Source organism: Podarcis pityusensis (assembly GCF_964106645.2).
Source record: "Podarcis pityusensis genome assembly, chromosome: 3".
In the NCBI taxonomy this organism is placed as follows: domain Eukaryota; kingdom Metazoa; phylum Chordata; class Lepidosauria; order Squamata; family Lacertidae; genus Podarcis; species Podarcis pityusensis.
The window spans coordinates 97,397,603-97,415,979 of NC_138026.1; the positions used below are offsets into that span (position 1 = coordinate 97,397,603).

The 18,377-nt window shown below is 44.8% G+C and overlaps 1 long non-coding RNA gene across 1 annotated transcript; it reads left to right on the forward strand.

The window, feature by feature from the left end:
- The first annotated feature begins 6,924 nt into the window (after nt 1-6,924).
- Nucleotides 6,925-18,054, forward strand: LOC308474411. The gene is made up of 4 exons (XR_013984707.1): nt 6,925-7,067; nt 8,840-8,956; nt 9,631-9,722; nt 17,949-18,054. It is a non-coding gene; the product is annotated as an uncharacterized lncRNA (long non-coding RNA).
- Nucleotides 18,055-18,377: the final 323 nt, after the last annotated feature.

The following is an 18,377-nucleotide window of genomic DNA, read 5'->3' on the forward strand; positions in this document are numbered from 1 at the left end:
AACAAATGTCAAAATCCCCCCTTTCAGTTTCATCAGCAAAGAATGTGTTGAGATCACACTGTTCCGTAACAAGGACTGCAGACAGGGATTTAAACGCTGTATACTCTCCATTCATCTTCAATATCATTACAACTTGTTTAAAGCATTTCCGTCCATTCAGTGAGAAAAGCCCGGGAGGCAGCAGGGGCTGTAGCAGGCTTCAGGCTGCTAAATTTTCGCTTGAGCGCCAGTAACATAAAAGCTGAAGGGTCTGATTTCTGAAAACAGTTTAGGGTTGTTGTAGAAGCGTTTGCGATGAGCAGACTGGAGGAAACAGAATGCTCAGGCACCTGTGCACCTGCCTGTACAGGCTCTCTCAAAGAGGAAGTGATGTCATTAAGGTCGCGCCGTAGTAACAATGAGGAGAAACTGATGAAGAGCTGTTTCATAGCCTTTCTCTAATCCTGATGTCCTGTCTGTGTCTAGAGGGCAAGTATAAAACATGTTTTTCCAAGTTGCAGAAGGAAGTATAAGCGATTAGTACTCACCAGACAACTCACATAGAAGATTAATCAGGCATGAAGCTTGTTCTGAAGTGAAAAGTCTTCTGAAGTCTTCATGGTTTTTTTAGGGGGGGGGGAGAGAGAGAACATTTCCCACACGTAGAGAAATTTAGCATAATCAGGAGCATAGTGGGAGGTGTGAAAGTATGTGAAACCTGCATGTGTAAGAAAGGAAATATTTTAGAAACTTCACTTTTGTGTCATATAATCATAGAATTTTAGCGTTGGAACTCCAGTGGTCATCTATTCCAACCCCCTGCAATACAGGAATCTCAGCTAAAGCATCCATGACAGATGTCCTTCCAATCTCTGCTTAAAAACCTCCATTCTACTGTCAAGCAGCTCTTACTGTCAGAAAGTTCTTCCTGATGTTTAGTTGGAATCTTATTTATTGTAACTTGAACCCATTGGTTTGAGCTCTACCCTCCAGAGTAAGAGAGAACTTTTTTTGTGGTTACATTGAGAGAAATGAAGGGGAAATTATTTCACTTTGGTTCAGCTTTGTTATCAAGCCCTACCCCATGAGGGAGTTGCAAAGTGGCCTTCCTTGTTCGCCCAAGATGGTTTCCAAGACAGTACAATCTCATCTTGCATAGGGGTTACATTATGGAGATAGTGTGTATATGCAAAAAAAATGTGTATACTCAAACCTCCACCTTGAACCATCCCCGCTCAGGCTATTCTGGAGCTATGCGCCGAGTGGGTCTTGACCCCCAAGCAAATCTTTGTTTACCGGGCTCTAGGATGCTCTTGTGAGATCTCTTGGGGCCATCCAAGTTCTTGCGAGATCTCTTGAGAGCACAGTAAGCAAGGTAGAGAGCTTAAAACCTCTTTCTATGCTAGGAAATCCCTGTGCAAAAATAGTTTTAAAGCTCTCTGTCTTCCATGCATTTAATTTGTGTGATTTCAAGCTACTGGACTTCAACCGCCTAAGGTTGAAATCACACATGTTAAACGTGTGTAAGTTGTGATCGTACTGTACTCATAAAAGCACAAGATGAGCCAATGGCCTGTTTAGATAGATAGATGAGCCCATTTGATCCCACCCTGCTAGAATATAAACAGAAAATTAAGGTCACAAGGACAGGGTGAATGAAAATCTTGCATGGGGGAGAGTGTTCCAGAGACTGGTGCCACTGCAGAGAAGTCCCACTTCCATTTTGTCACTAGATGACAATCTGCAAGTAGTTACTGAGAGATAAGAGGACCTGTGCCCTTATCTCCTTACTGCTCTACAATATATCAGTTTTTTATATATTTGATGTACAAAGCTTTTTGAAACTATGCATGACAGCTTTAAAGCACATTCTAAGCACATTCTTTCCCTCAAAGAATTCTAGGCACTCACAGTTACAGTCCCCAGAAATCCTGAACAAACTACAGTGCCCAGAATTCCTTGAGGGGAAAATGTGTTTTGAATGTGCTATAAATGTATAGTGTGTAATTAGTATATAATTAGTGTCTTCTGGATCTTTTCTATCCACCTACTTATTGGCATTTTCAAAGAACTCTAAAAGGTTAGATAGACAGTGTTCTCCTTTGCGGTTCTTCTTCAGCAAGACGTCTTCTTTTATATGCTTGGCAATTTTATTTTTATTATAGCTTTCCATCAGTTATCTTGGAACATACATTAAGCTAACGAGTCTGTAACTACCCAGATCCCTTTTTTAAATAAACTGGTGTTGGATCCGTTCTCAGTTATGGCCGCTGATCACGGGGATCTGTTACATACTTTTGTTAAAAGATTTCATCAGCATTTTAAATGAATATTTTATATCTCAAGTTAAACAGCTTAGGAGTTTTTTGTTGATTAAGTAGTATATAAACTTGTAAAATAAACTCAATTTCTTTAAGAACTCCCAGATGCCTACTGTATGGAGCTGGTGGTTTGTACATTTTTTTATTTATCAAGAAGGCCTATTTGTCACCACTGTTTCTCTCTGCTCTTCAAACTCATCTCCTGAAAATGTCATTTCAGGCATGGATTACTCCCCTACATATTCTGCAGTGAAGACAGACATAGGCATGTGTGTGGCTGATGAAGCATCTCAGCCCCAGTGCCTGTTGTGACTCTTGAACCCACCCCTTGCATTAGCCTAAGGAAAACAAAGATGTAGAGAAAATACAGACCACACCTCTGTGGGGGCTCCCACACCTCTGTAGGCCTCAGGACGTAACTCTCCCACCTTCCTTAGACATGGAGGTGAATTCTCCCCATCACTTCCACAGTGCCTACATAACTGAGCAGAGCCTTTTAACTTTAGCAAAGCTGGCTCCTCAAGCAGACAAGACCGAGAGCTGTGTAGGCCCTGTCAGCCAACACAAGACTTCAAAGGTCTTGGCTGAGATAATACCTTCCAAAGCTCAGCAAGCAGGGCCCATCGGGAGTTGTCCAGGGTCCTGACCTGCTTAGAGGGATATGCCTTGACATTGCCTGGACCTGACCTGCTTGATGGGCTTCTACTTCCCCTGCTAGCCCCAGCAGCAAAGGATAGCATCAAGAGAAACAGCCAAGGAGACTGGTGAGTGGAGACATGTAGAAAATGACTGTGGCTTTTTCTGGGCATATGCTAATGAAGACCCAGGTCTGGTGACTTGGGAAGCTGGAGGCCCACCTCTCATCCGTCTCACTTTTATAACTTTGAGACTCTTCCCTTCACTTTGGTAATAATGTAAAGTATCAACTCAAAATTGCAATGCATGCATTTCATTTGAGTTTTATTGCCTTAACAGACAGCATTAGATTACAAAAGAGAACATTTTTCTTCTCAGTTTTAGCTTATTCTTATGATTTACGACGAGATACAGCAAGAGTTCATAAACTTCCCTGACCCGCTGACAGTTTTTACAGGCTCCTTGATTTATTTTCCATCTCAGATTTAACAGCTTTCATGTGACTGATATTTCTCGAGTCCCGGCGTGGCTGCCGCGCAGCCCGAGAGAGCTCCTCTAATCTCCATGTTACTAATTTAAATGAAGTCTTGGTCTGTTGTTTAAAAAAGACATTTGTCATCTTGCTGAGGTTTACAGATCCTCTTGTAATGTAATGTCAGACACTTCTGAGATATGAGTTTTATAAAGCTTCCTGATATCGAGTGTTGTAAGAAGACATGCCAAGGTCAGTTGGATTTGCCAAACCAGTATAGGGGAAGGCGGCGAGGAGGGAGGGGGAGGTTTTTGCAGAATTGGAAAAGAGGAGTTCTTAAGGAGCCGAGCACATTTAGATACAGATTTATATATGCTTCGAGTACATTTTGCAGATAAACTCCGTGCTGGGGGAGCGAGGGGTGTGAGAAACATTTTTCAACCCAAGGAAAAACAGAGGCAGCCACTCAACAGCTACAAACTTCTGATTAAACTTAAGTAGGCATGCAGGGAAACAAAACTCTTCTCACAGTCATGTGGGCTGTTAATATCGCCGGTTTCCCAGTGTGCTCTGAAGCTGTGGTGCCAGGCCGCCTTATTCAAGAAACTTACAGCTGGCTGGCTGTTTTCTTTGTCCATCTGCAAACAACACTAGAGTGAGCTGCGTTTTTAGAATAAACAAAGACCAAAGCTAATAAGCTAAATGGGAGAGATAAGGGAAGTATCTCTCATCTGAAATTAGAAAAGTTCTCTTCCCCGTCCCTCAAAAGAAAAAGGAAAAAACGTCTGGAGGCTGAGAAATGCAAACAGTGGCAGGGAAAGTCCAGAGAATATTGCAACCTGCTGTGGGTCTGTTCCAGAAGCTTCTGCCAGTGCAGAGTGCAACAGCCAGCCTGGTGGTCGGGACAGACACCCGCCAACAGATGACACTGGAGCTAAAAGGCCTGTCCTGGCAATTCTCCTGCTGCCAGGTCAGGTTCAAGGTTCTTGTGCTAGTGTACAAAGTCCTAAACAACTTAGGCCCGATTATCTTTTTGTATACCTTTCAGTAGCTTTTGACTGTAGAGCAGTTTATAAATCTGCTATTAAAATAAGTAAATTAATAAAAATCTGTCCATTTTAGTTTCTCACAGTGCCTCATGGTGTGTGTGTCGTCCCCCCCCCCCCCCGCATCTTAAATCCAATTGGCACATTTCTGCATCAGTTTGCATTTGTTTAGAAGACTTCCTAAAAATTAATTAGCATTTCAGGGCACATTTCTCCCCTTTATAATGCACTTTAGCTTAATATACTGTAGCGGTTTCCACACACACACACCCCAAAAATACATGCATTATTGTGGCTATATATGTATACTTTTTGTTTGGGGAACTGCACTGTCAGTTTGGGAGACGTACGAATTTTGAAGGATAGCTGCGTTTTTGGTCGCTAATTGTTTCAGGAGATGCAAATAAGGTAGGTTCACATTAAAATGTGAAGTGAACCGAATTTCTCCCCATCCCTGCATCCTACTAACAGACGCTTCCTCTTTACACAACAGTTATCATCTCTGGCCTAGCTTCACCAAAAGTATGCACTGGATTTTTAAAAGATTTAAAAGTTGCTAATTTTTAAATGTGACTATATATATATATATATATTCTGATGTCCTAAAATGTTGCTTGGAATGTGCTCGAAACAACCCTTCAGAAAGCCTGCCTTTAATAATATTTTTCAAGAAAAAAAACAGAACACAGCCATTGGTCTCTCTCTGAGAACCCATGACAGATGAAAGACGAAGGGTTTCTGCTTTGTTCTCCAAGGTTTACTCATTGAAAGGTAGGGCATACAAGACTTCAGTTGTTGTATATGGAGTGTATGGCTTTATTTTCTAGAACAAAGGCGCTGCTCCTTCAAAGAACACAGAAGCAGCACAAGAGAAACTCACGTTAACATTTGATATTTTTCAGGGATTTCAGCGCTAAGGCTTAGTTTTTGGTCCAGCTGAAAGGAATTTGACATTGCTAATTAAACAATTGATTGTATAGTTCAAAAGACAATGTTCAGGATTACACTACAAAACATATTGTGTTTCCCACTTTAATTGTACCTTTGTAGCTGAAATACGGGTGGAATTGAGATTCTGGAATACCAAGCCTGGGTTCCCTTAGGCAGATGGCTTGGCAGCGCACCAGGATGGACAGATCAGACTAAGTCAGTTTTGCGGGTTCTCAATCATAGGTCCATCTTGGGCTGTCAAATTCACCTTTTCTCTGCAAACCAGAACCGTCTACACACTTGCCCCCCACAATACATCTACAGTATGGCCCAAGTAAAGAGCAGCATAGTGACTTGAACATAGAGGAAATAGTTTCATGTCTTGGAGCCACTCAGAATTCAGGGGCCCCAGTTCTCATACAACATTGCATACAAAAAAATCTGTATATATGCTAAAATGATCACACCTTTTCATGAGAACTTTCTTAAATAATATTTTTTTTAAAAAAAAACTCATGCAAACTGATGCTGTAACATGGTGTCCGGAAATTCAGCCTGGAAAAATGAGAAACTGGGAGAGACTGAAAGTGACAGATTTTTCAATCCCCTAGCTGGAGCAGATGGCGGTCCAACACCACCTGGAGAGCCCCAGGTTCCTTATTCCAGTTCCAGCACCTGGTAGACACCAATATTTGTATTGCAGCTGCATTTGTAGATCACATGTTGTGAAGGGTTGAGCTGAAAGATCTCTCTTCCACATAAGCATGGTTCTTCTGCCATGGTAGCTTGGTTAGTTTTGCTTAGCTGTGCCTCCAGGCATATCCATGCGTTGCTGAAGGACTTGACTTTGGCAGCACATTTGCACTAGGTAAAGTTACAGTGGTACCTCAGTTTACGAACTTAATCCTTTCCGGAAGTCCGTTCTTAAACCAAAGCCGAGGTGCCCTTTCCCTAATGAGGCCTCCCACTGCCGGTGCCCTTCCACCATTCGGATTCCATTCTTAGACCGAGGTAAAGTTCTCAAACCGGGACACTATTTCCGGTTTTGCGGCGTTTGTAAACCGAATCGTTCTTAAACTGGACTGTTCTTAAACCGAGGTACCACTGTATTTATTTTTCATATTTATATTCCTCTTTCCCATAGGATTTGTGAGTGAAGATGGAGTTTAGGTTTCTTTTACAGAGCATTGTGCTTGCAGTTCTCTCTTAGCGTTCTAGAGCTTTACTTCTTATTTTTTTGCCTTGGAGATTCTGAAGTAGCGTAGTTCCACAAACATTTACTCCACTCCTATCTATCTAATTTTCTTTAGGAAGGTAAATAATAGGCTGGGAAGCCCTTGAGTTAAATATATGAAACACGTCCATGAAATTTACATGTGTTAACCGGATACTTTGCTGTAAGCTGCACAGCTATCTCCTGTCCTTGTTTAGTCACCATCTAGCTCTACCTTAGTTGACTGATAAAAATTCTAAACCTTCAACATTGGGTTCCAGAGCAGGTTACGTACAAACAAAACAAAACATTACATTACAAACATTTGGCTATCCAGATCTTTTGGACATCTAGTGCTATCAGCCCCAGCCAGCATGGCAATTTCAGGGGAAAGAGGAAATATCAACTATAGCCTGAGGAGCCACAAGACCAAGAGTCTGAACTTCATGATCCAGCACAGAAGAGACAAGGTGAGTCTTATTTTTTTCCCTCATGTCTCTGGCAGTAAAAGAATTGCACCGATGGCATCTGATTCCCAACAGTCACATAAATACAGAGTAGTCAGTTTCTTCTTTCAGAACCTGCCATTGCAGAAGATAGCACCACCAGGAGTGGAAACCAATCCACAGTTACTAAGTGCATGCAAACTTTGCAAGGCATGCTGAAGAGTTATATTAAAAGCATAACATCAATTGTATGGGATCATTGCTGCCTCAGACCACAGAAGTGATTGTGGCTAGTAACTGCTCTGGTGTTTCCTTGTGTAAAAATGATTGGGGCTGGTGACTACATTCCAACAGCTGCATGCATGTAAGTAAAAACTTCCGATTTTTGCCTGTAAAAATGTAACATATGGCACACATAAGAAGATCCCAGCTGGATCGGGCCAAAGGCCCATCTAATCAAGCATCTGTCCTCACAGTGAACCAGCAGATGCCTATCAGAAACAACAGCAATCTTCAAATCCATCTTCCCATGCAACTGGTATTCAGGGGCATAATGGCATTGATACTGGAGGTAGTCCACAGCCATCGTGGACTACCTACAGCCATTGATAATCTTATCCATGAATTTGCCTAATGTCCATCCTTCCATCTTGCAGTAGGGAGTTCCATTGTTTAACCATGTGCAAGGTGCCCCTTTTGGTTGTCCTGAATCTTCCAACACTGAATGACCTTCTATTCTAGTAGCAGAGGTGCTGTCTTGTGCCTAAGATTGAGGGGCCTGGCGTGCAGTGTGCGTGTGCGTGTCGTCATGTGTGCAATGCATGGTGCGTGTGTGACGTCGCATCATCAAGAGGAGGGAGAGCATGGACCCCTGCACAGCACAGCTTCATCTCTTGCACTCAGGAGGAGCCAGCCACTGAACCGGGCTGTGCCCGACTCCACGCTCAGCTTTCTTCAACATTGAGGGGGCCCAACATTGAGGGAGACCAGGGTCCGAACGCCTGCTCAGCCATGAAACTCAGTGGCTGCCACTCAGTCACTGCCTCTCAGTCAGTGAGGGTTGTTGTTGGAATTAAATTCGGAGGAGAACCATGTGCACCAGCTTGAGTTCCCTAGACAAAAAGGGGCACAATAAATAAAATAAGCAAATGTTCTGAAAACACCCCGTATATGCTGACTTAGGGGAGTTGCTCCCTCTCAAACAGAACAGAAATTGGGGATTCCTGTTCTAGAGAGAAGATTGGGAAGCCCCCTGCACACGCAGAGTTCTGTGTTAACAACCCTTAATTCTAAAAGAGCTGCAAGAGTTTTACAGCCCCTGTCAAAAATGAGGAGTGACAGCCGGAGAAGTTAAACGTCACTTTCAGTGATCAGAAATGGTTGTGCGCGAGAGTGTAAAGGTTGTGTTTTCAGCATTTTACTTTCATTTCTTCCTCCCCTGTGCTTGGTTTATACAATGGCATGATTAATGTCTCGTTTGTGAGACGCTTATTCAATAGCAGGGTTTTTTAACGTTTCACGGGCCTGACTGAGAAAAGACATAATAAGGGGGTTTAAGGCCTCCCTTGTAATCAGAGCTTGTCAAGAGAGGATAAACATGCATTGGAGCAAGCTAGTTACCAAATAGTTGTATATTTTTTATATATATTTAACTTGAGGGCAAATTATGAGGGAACATATTCTGCTTTGCGGCAGACAGCAGAGGAAACAAGCCTGTGACATGTTAGGAACAAACCTCACATTGCACGAGAGATCTGTGATTTATCTCACAGTGTTTCTTGCTTTTACTTCAGCAGTGACTGAAAGTGCTCAAAATGTTATCAGTGCCAGGGATCGAGGAGGTTTAGCCCTTCACCCCCACAATGTCTCCTACCTCCTTTGGGCTGCTGTTGGGTGGAATGGGGAAAATGCAGGTAAACTATTAGAACAGGACTGGGCCAGTGGGCCAGATGCTTATCTCTCTTACCTCTCATACCCGTCACAGACAAAATGATGACATCAGGTGACAGTAGACCCCAAGCAGGGTCCTAGAGGGAGGGGGAAGTGCAAATGGGACCCCAAGAAGTGTCTGAGGCTGGGAAGGAAGCCAGTGGACTGGTGAATGGACAGATAGATCGGAAGGGGGGTGGGTCAAGTGGGCTGGAGGAGGAACCCTCAGATTCTTTGGGGGAAGTCATGTATGGGGTGGATGTGACCCCAGTCCTTTGGCCTCACTGCCCTGATACAAATCCTCTGGCTGCTGAGTGGCATGATCCCTCAGCCCTGGCAGATGCTGGATGGTCAAGCTCCATGCAAGCACTCACTTCTATGATCTGCAAACTTTCTTCATTATAACTAGATCATTCTTCACTCCTAAGTATAGAGATGGCCATGGTCGGTGAAAACACAAAATCAGATGCAAATTGTTATAGGGAGTAAAAGGAGTTCTAAAAATGCCAGAATATTGCCTTGGTGGGTAGACTACATTAAAAAGCTGAAGACTCCCTGAAGTAAAATATGGTTCCCACGAGTTGTTTGTAAGTCTTATTGATTTGTTGTTTTTCTTATGTTTTTATCCAGCCTTTTTTTCCATCCTGGAACCCAACAGGGCCAGTGCAAGAGGCTGAATTGACTGAAGAAGGGGACCCACTGCCACCACCTCATTCTTCTTCCTCCTGCCTGTCCTTCATGTCTCCTCAGGTTCTTTTTCTCTTTATTTTTGCCACCACAGCGGTGGCAGCTCTCCTTCTCCACCCTGCTGTGCTATGAGAAATTGGCCACTGAGGCAAAGCAAAGTTCTGACCACCCTACCCAGAATGCATTGCTCTGAGAATGGACCCCTCCTGTCAAGCCGAAGCACTGTGTCTGCGCATGCGTGCAGTGCAATTTAGCACTTCTGCGCAAGCGCGAGTGGCAAAACCCAGAAGTAACCCATTCCGGTACTTCCGGGCTGCCGCGGGACGCGACGCGAAAGCACGTAACCGGAAGCAGATGCAGCATGAGGTATGACTGTACTGTGCTGTGTTCCTGCTTGTGGATTTCCCACAGGCATCTGGTTGGCCACTGTGAGAACCAGATCCTGGACTAGATGGGTCATTGGCCAAATCCAGCAGGACTTTTACGTTCTCATGAGCCTCTTGCAGAAGACTTGCAAAGGCAATGGCAGCCCATATGAGGCTCCAGTGGACCCAGGTCAGCAGCAAGGCAAGCAAGAGGGGGGCAGCACCAGTTTGGTGCCTGGTCTAGTCCTGAAGGCAGCGTAGGTCCCTAGGCAGTCCCCCATCCAGGCACTGACCAGCCCCAGACCTGCTTAGCTTCAGAAAGGTGCTGGCCTCACATGCCTTCAGACCAGACCCGGGGACTTCCACTTGTTCAGGAAAGAAGAACCTGCACTCTCTTCTCTGTTTTCGACTTTACTTTGACAGCGGCTTTAAAACAATTAGCAAGCAGGTGCTGCCTGGTTAACAGCATGTGTGCACGTGTGTGCTAGTTCTGCATCTTTGTCTGCCGTTGGTGCCGTTTCATTAACTGAATCTTTTTAATTAGCAAAACATCTGCCAACTCCTGCAGTCTGTCAGGGAGCCCCATGGATGTTCTCTTTGTTGTACCTTTTTACAACATATGCCAACAGGTGGAACGAAAAGCTTGTTGTTTGTATCTTTGGGGTTTATGAGTAGGTGAGAGCAGGCTCAATTGTATATTTACTTATACATCTCTCTGTTCTGCTCCCCATATATTGATATCTGTAAAACCTTATCTCTCCTCGTTTTACAATAGTTATCCCCACCTCTGTCCTAAACACATTATGCAGAACAAAGTGGAGACAACATCTATTGTTGCCGTTTTGGTTTCCAGAATAGGTATTATCTTCACACTGAATTGGCTTCCTTTGCTGCCCGTGATGCCATCATGCAGGGAACTCTGATTGGCCATCACTGATTTTAGGAAGCAGCTAACGTGGATGGCTCTGCTCGACTCACCTTTATTTCCAATCACTTTTTCCACTCCTTGTGAGCATTCAGAGCTTTTAAACCATGATATGGCATTGTGAAAAGCTGGTGGCTATTGATAATTGTTCTACAGTCATGATACTGTACATTTTATGTGTGCTGTAAGCCGGTCAGAGTGGCTGGGGAAACCCAGCCAGATAGGCAGGATATTGTTGTTGTTGTTGTTGTTGTTGTTGTTGTACCTGAAACTAGCATTTGCAAACATGTCTTCATTCCCAGCCATTTAGCAATCCAGATATTTGTCTTTGCCTCCAGTGCCTAGTCTACTGCATAACTGCCAGGTGCAGACCCAACATTTCATTTGCCTGTATATATTTATAAGGTTTACTGGCAAAGATAAAAGCAAGCTGAGGGGAAGGATGAGGTTCTGCACATGTCTTGCATTGGAAGAGGGAGGGATCGGCGAAGAAGCCATCTTTTGACATTGCCTGACCCTTGCAGCCTACAATAGTCCATTCAGTTAAGAATCATTTTGCCATTGTGGACGAAACTTCTTTTGTGATCACCATGCTTAAGAAATAATTGGAGCATGAAAGACAGCTAGATGGAAAAAAACGGTGCCTACAATATCCCTTTGGGAGAATAAAGGTTTCCTGAAGCTGTTCAAACAGGTAAGAACAAGGACAAACAGGAACTCTTCTGTGAGAAGACATCCACCTCTCCCACCTGTTCCATTGCTGCCCAAGTAGCCTGAAGGGGTGTTCCTCTGCTTGGCATAAGTGGTGCCTGTCTCCCATTTTAAAGAAGATGAGTCATTTCTGCAGACAGTGGCTAAAGCACAACTAGGGAATCTGGCTTTATAAACATGGTTGGCCGGGGACTGAACTTGGGTCGTTTTGCAGACAAAACAGATACAGTGGTACCTCAGGTTACAGACTCCCCTAACCCAGAAATAGTACCTGTTAAGAATAGTTTCAGGTTAAGAATGGACCTCCAGAACGAATTAAGTTCTTAACCCAAGGTACCACTGTACTCTATCACTGAGTTACCTGAGGCCCTTCCCCTCAGCCTCCAAACCCTTGAGGGAAAGTGGCTGGTGCACAAAGAAAGCAGAAGGTGGGGGAAGCATCATTTCCTCCCCCTTGCTGTTGTTCCACTACAAAACCCTCCCCTCACCGTGCTGGGCATAGAGGCAGGAAAACGCAAAACATGGGCTGGGACTGCCATGTTTCCTGCTGTTCTCCATGCAGAAGGAGAGTATGAATGGAGAATGTGATGGGGGCGCACAATTCAAACTGAACCTGTTTACAGCAGGGGCACTATGATCCCTGTATATTTTGTCTGGAAGCTGGGACTTCTCATGCTATGTGTTTAGTAATAGTTGTATTCCTCCAGAGATCCTCAACCTGCTTCTACTGCAGGGCTTCCTCCCTCAGAAATACTGTTTTTACGAGAAGCCCTCTGGATTTCTGGGCATTGGGGTTTGATTGGTGCCTCTCCCCCATATGAAGCAACCAGGATGCAGCAATCATCTGAGGCCCTTCTTTGTGTGCCTCCTCCAATCATGGAGGGTGTGAACACAAGAAAGGGCCTCTTCTGCTGTGGGTCCCTGTTTGTGGAATGCTGTGCCCTGGGAGACTCACCTGGCGTTTTTGTTACATATCTTTAGGCTCCATGCGAAAACACTCCTTTTAAACTGTGGCAGAGGGGAGCTATTGTTTTGTTTGTTACTATGGTATGTATTTCTGTGTTTTTATATTGTAAACTGCCCTGTGATCCTTGGGTGAAGGGCAGTACAGTGGTACCTCAGGTTAAGAACTTAATTCGTTCTGGAGGTCGGTTCTTAACTTGAAACTGTTCTTAACCTGAAGCACCACTTTAGCTAATGGGGCCTCCAGCTGCTGCCACACCGCCGGAGCACGATTTCTGTTCTCAACCTGAAGCAAAGTTCTTAACCTGAGGTAATATTTCTGGGTTAGCGGAGTCTGTAACCTGAAGCGTATGTAACCTGAAGCATATGTAACCCGAGGTACCACTGTATAGGCATCCCATAGGCATCTTGTTTGCCACTCTGAAAACAGGATGCTGGATTAGATGGTCCAATAAACAGATCTAGGAGACTCTTTTTATTGTCATGAGCTACACAAAACAGTTGCGATCAGTCTTGGATGGGCAGGCACTGACAGAAGAGGAAGAGCAGGAGCAGGAGGAAATGGAGAGGGTGCTGAACTGTGGAAACCTGGTTTGGAAGAGGGGGAATTCCCCCTTTCCACTTCAACTTCAGCCACTTTGGAAGGAGGGAAGAGATGCTGGCCCTCTGGTCCAACCTTCCTACAGAGCAGAAAGGTATTTAATTAGTTGAGAGCAGGAGGCTGATCAGGAGGTGGCATCTTTGTCACCTAGAGAGTGGACCTACCCAGCCACAAAGCACACTCTTGCAGTCTCAACATTCCTGCAAGGCGAGCAAGTCTGGCAAGTGACTCTGCTTCATGTTTAAAAGCTTGGCAGAAGGAGTGGAGGAACTTATTGGGACATCTTTGTTGCTTCCATCCAGTTCATTCACTTCTTGCCGTGGTCCTGAACTCCTAAATCATGGGCCGGCAAACTAAGGCAAACTAAAAATGGGTCGGCCCTGTTGGATCCAGCCCAATTGCCTTCTGGATCCGGCCCACGGACAGTCCAAGAATCGCCACGTGGATTGGCATAGGGATTCTGATCATTTGGGCTGCGCCATTCCCCCCCCTGTCCCTCACACACAACGTGGCGGTGCCCCCTCCCTCCCTCCTCCTGGCTTCTCCCTGCCCTGCCTAGAGGAGGAAAGGAGCTGGGCTTTGTTGAGCTGTGGTTGGCTGAGCGCCATTTTAAGCAGCCCCTCTCCGGAGCCAGCCCTTTCTTGCCACTCATTGTCCTGCCGCCGCCAGCCCCTGCCGCTCTCAAGACACAGGTAAGCAGCCACTGGGGCTCGTCCGGTGCTATGGAGAAGGGAGGGGAGAGCTGGGGGGTGATTTTTTTTTCCAAAATATAGTCCGGCCCCCCCACAAGGTCTGAGGGACAGTGGACCGGCCCCCTACGGAAAAGGTTTGCTGACCCCTGTCCTAAATTGTGATACCTGAACACCGTGTCTGCTGTGGAACCTGTACCATTACTTCCTCAAATAATGATCTCTTTCCTGCAGTAAGAACCTCTGTCTGCATATTTGGGCTGGGAGCCAGACTGCTCATTGGCCATGCTGTCTGGGGCTGATGGGAGTTTGAGTCCAACAAGATCTGGAGGGCCGCAGATTGCTCACCTCTGTGGTGAAATATTCAGAGACAGGGTACCAAATTAGACACAGTGTTGGTTTAACGCGCTCAGGTTTTCCACTCTCTTCAATGCAAAAGCTTACAGCCAATGAAACCACTCTGCAATTATCATCCTTTCCCCTCCATCCCTGCGTCCTGATGCTGTTTCTGCTTAGAAATTGCTCCAGTCAAACTGTGACAATCTCTCCTCACACAATACAAAGACATCCCTTAGCATTTTCTGACAACAGAAGGACAATGGATATCACAAAGAGAAGGCCTTGCCACCGCCACCTTTTCGAAAGTGCTCACAACCACATCGAACATCAGAAGTGTTTGAACTTAAGCAATTAGAACAAGTTGTCAGGGACACAAGAAGCTCTTCAGAGGAACACAAAAGCAGCATGGATGTTGCCCAACAGTGTCTCAAACCTTCCACCTAGGTATGGTCACAGCTGAGTTGGTAGGGTCGGAATTTTTAAAAAAATAATAATAACCCTTCATGCTAGCCATTATATAGTCACAAAGGATTTTTTCTCTCCTGTATTACATCTTCTTCCCTGTGGCTTTTCCTTCTGTCTCCAAGTTCTTTTTAAAAATGCATATTCTTATATCTGAGCTCCCCAGATACACACACATAAATACATTTTCCAGTTATATTATCCACCTTCTTTCTTTTATTTCCCATCTTTTATCCTTTCACCTCTACTTTTCCTTCCATTCATTAATTATTTTTGCAGGGAAGGGGGCTCCCTTATGTGTTCCCTTTCTGCGTTTAAATCTGTTCATTGCTCTCCTTTCTTTTGCCCCATTGCTCCCATATCTCAGGTGAGTGTCTTTGCATTCACATCATTGTGTTCACTCCACCTGCCACCTCGGAGTTTTGACTTGACTCTTTGATCCTTTACTGAAGTTGTTAATGGGGTAGATTGCATGCCAAAGTTGACACGCAGCTCAAGATGCTCCATTGAACTGGGAGGAGAAAAGGCAGCTTCTGATCTCGGAGAACGTGATGTGACCCCACAGGCTCCTCTCACACAAGACGGCATTCTTGGGAATGTGTCTCTCAAAAGAAGGGTGTGCAATATGGCACAAGAGTGCATCAGAAATACCTCTCATATTCAGTAACCAATATGTAGCAAGAAACTTGGAGCGGCACTGCCAAGAGAGTGAGCCCAAATGCCCCCTGAATTTCACAACCCTCATTGTAGACTGCAAACAGAGACACCCTCTTGATTTTCAGGGAACTCTTCAACCAGGAGTGAAACCTTTGCCCTACTCATAGCTGGCAACTATCACACTTCCTTCATTTGCCAGACATTTTTCATTTGTTAAAACAGGGGTGGGAAACCTTTTGGTTTGGGCTAATATTGGGCAGGTTCCACATCAGCAAACAGGTTACTCAGGTGCTGGGCGTGGTTTGTTCTTGCGCTTACTTCAGACCTGGGCTTTTTTTCAGCCAGGATCTGTCCTGATCTAGCAGGGCTATTCTTATCTTCTTGCAATAGATAATGGTTAAATATTTGGTGCAAGGTTCACAACAAAGTGGTGTCCAAAACTGAAAGACCCTTGGTTTCCATTTTTTCACCCTAGCCACTGCTAAAAATGGTGTGGCAAAGTATTGGAAAGTGTAGACCTTACACTGCAAAGGATTTCTGTTAGTTTGCATAAATCCTACTGGCTGGGTGTAGTGGGAAATTAACTCAGAGAGAGGGGTTTTTTGTTTGTTTTAATTATTTGAGACAGTTGTGTTTGTAAATGTGATTGACACTAAACCTCTGTTTTGGATGGTTTTGAATAAATGGATGAACATGAAACTTAGTCACTGTAAGCATTCAGAGTAGGGGCATTGTGAATATTACAAAAGTTTTGCTACTGCTGGGGTCCTTTGCTGTTGCTAACTCAATAAGTTGTATATTTTCAGGATAGGCAACTGGCGGGTGGGAGAGAGAGCGTCATACAGTCATACTTTGGAAGTTGAACACAATCCATTCCTGAAGTCCATTCATAGAATCATAGAGCTGGAAGAGACCACAAGGGCCATCGAGTCCAACCCCCTGCCAAGCAGGAAACACCATCAGAGCACTCCTGACATATGGTTGTCAAGCCTCTGCTTAAAGACCTCCAAAGAAGGAGACTCCACCACACTCCTTGGCAGCAAATTCCACTGTCAAACAGCTCTTACTGTCAGGAAGTTCTTCCTAATGTTTAGGTGGAATCTTCTTTCTTGTAGTTTGGATCCATTGCTCCGTGTCCGCTTCTCTGGAGCAGCAGAAAACAACCTTTCTCCCTCCTCTATGTGACATCCTTTTATATATTTGAACATGGCTATCATATCACCCCTTAACCTCCTCTTCTCCAGGCTAAACATGCCCAGCTCCCTTAGCCGTTCCTCATAAGGCATCGTTTCCAGGCCTTTGACCATTTTGGTTGCCCTCCTCTGGACACATTCCAGTTTGTCAGTGTCCTTCTCGACTTCCAAAACATTCGGAAACCAAAGCGCAGCTTCTGATTGGCTGCAGGAAGCTCCTGGAGCCAATGGGAAGCCGCAGAAGCCCTGTCAGACATTCAGGTTCCAAAGAATGTTTGTAAACCAGAACACTCACTTCCAGGTTTGAGGTGTTCAGGAGCCAAAACGTCCAAGTACCAAGGCATTCAGGATCCAAGGTATGACAGAACTGGGGTACATTTCTTAAGGACTGTGTCCCCTTTCTTGGTTTCCTACTACTGCCAGTCAACAGGCACAATAATAAAATTCAGTTATTCAAAAGCATGAGCTGGATAGGCTTTGATGGTCACATGACAAGACCCTCATCCCCACAGGGGCTCCACTCCCAATTGCTGGAGCTTGCTTGCCCTGTGGCTTCTCCTTCTTGCTCTTGCTACAAGCATATGAGTAGGGGCAAGGGGCAAGAGACAGATCATCCCCTTTCATTTGTCTCATGGCCTTCCTCTGGGGACATTGTACAACGTGGGCACAGAGGGAGGGCAAGTGAATAAGGAGTGGGAATAAGAGAAGGTGAACCCACCCAGGGAGGGCTTCCCCTGTGGACATTGTCACCCAAAGCATTCCCAAATCACTGCCTGTTGATTTCCCCATGCCCAAGGTTCTGAGCCACTGGAGATGGCTGCTTGTCACCTCAACTCCATATAGCCTACCAGAAATTTTAAGCTGAGCAGGGCTCAATGTGTAGTAAAAATTGATGCAGAAGGAAAGAGTAAGTGTATTGAAGAAACCTCTCTGTCCAGTGGTCTGAGGGCTGTTAACCAAGAAGTACACTGCAATGACTCCATCAAAATATGCTGCTATTTATTTGTCTTTTCCATTTTGGAAGTTGCAGCGTGATCTCCTCTTTCCTTGGGTCTCCCAGTTCAAGTTTGTTTGGTTTTTTTTTATCAGGGAGAACATCCATGCTGGAGAGAAACAGATTGCCAATGTTCACTTATTTGTCCCATGTCTGGGAGAGGAATCAATCCAATGAATACCTTCAGTTGTTGTTGATTTCAGTCTGCTAACAATACATAATTGATTGTGTTGTCCCCGCCGTTGCATTTTATTTCCTTTGCATGGAAATGAATGGGGTGGGATATTGTGATGACCAAATGTAATAACATAATTACATAAATAACATAAATGACATAATTTGGTGGAAGATGAACTGCAGCAAAATGGACACGGTGCTTCTCAAATACAGGGCAGAATGGAAAATGATCCTGTCTTACTTCCCTACCCTCCAGTCCAGATGTTTTCTGACTACAGATGAGGCTGATGGGAGCTGAAGCCCAACACCACTTGTGGAGCCACGAGTTCCCCATCTCTCTTTTAAGCAACTGTAAACTAAGACAACTAAGGATTATGGTGCTAGAGGAGACTCTTGAGAGTCCCATGGACTGCAAGAAGATCAAACCGATCCATTCTTAAGGAAATCAGCCCTGAGTGCTCACTGGAAGGACAGATCCTGAAGCTGAGGCTCCAATACTTTGGCCACCTCATGAGAAGAGAAGACTCCCTGGAAAAGACCCTGAGAAGGGGTCTAGGAGAAGGGGACGACAGAGGACGAGATGTTTGGACAGTGTTCTCGAAGCTACCAGCATGAGTTTGACCAAACTGCGGGAGGCAGTGG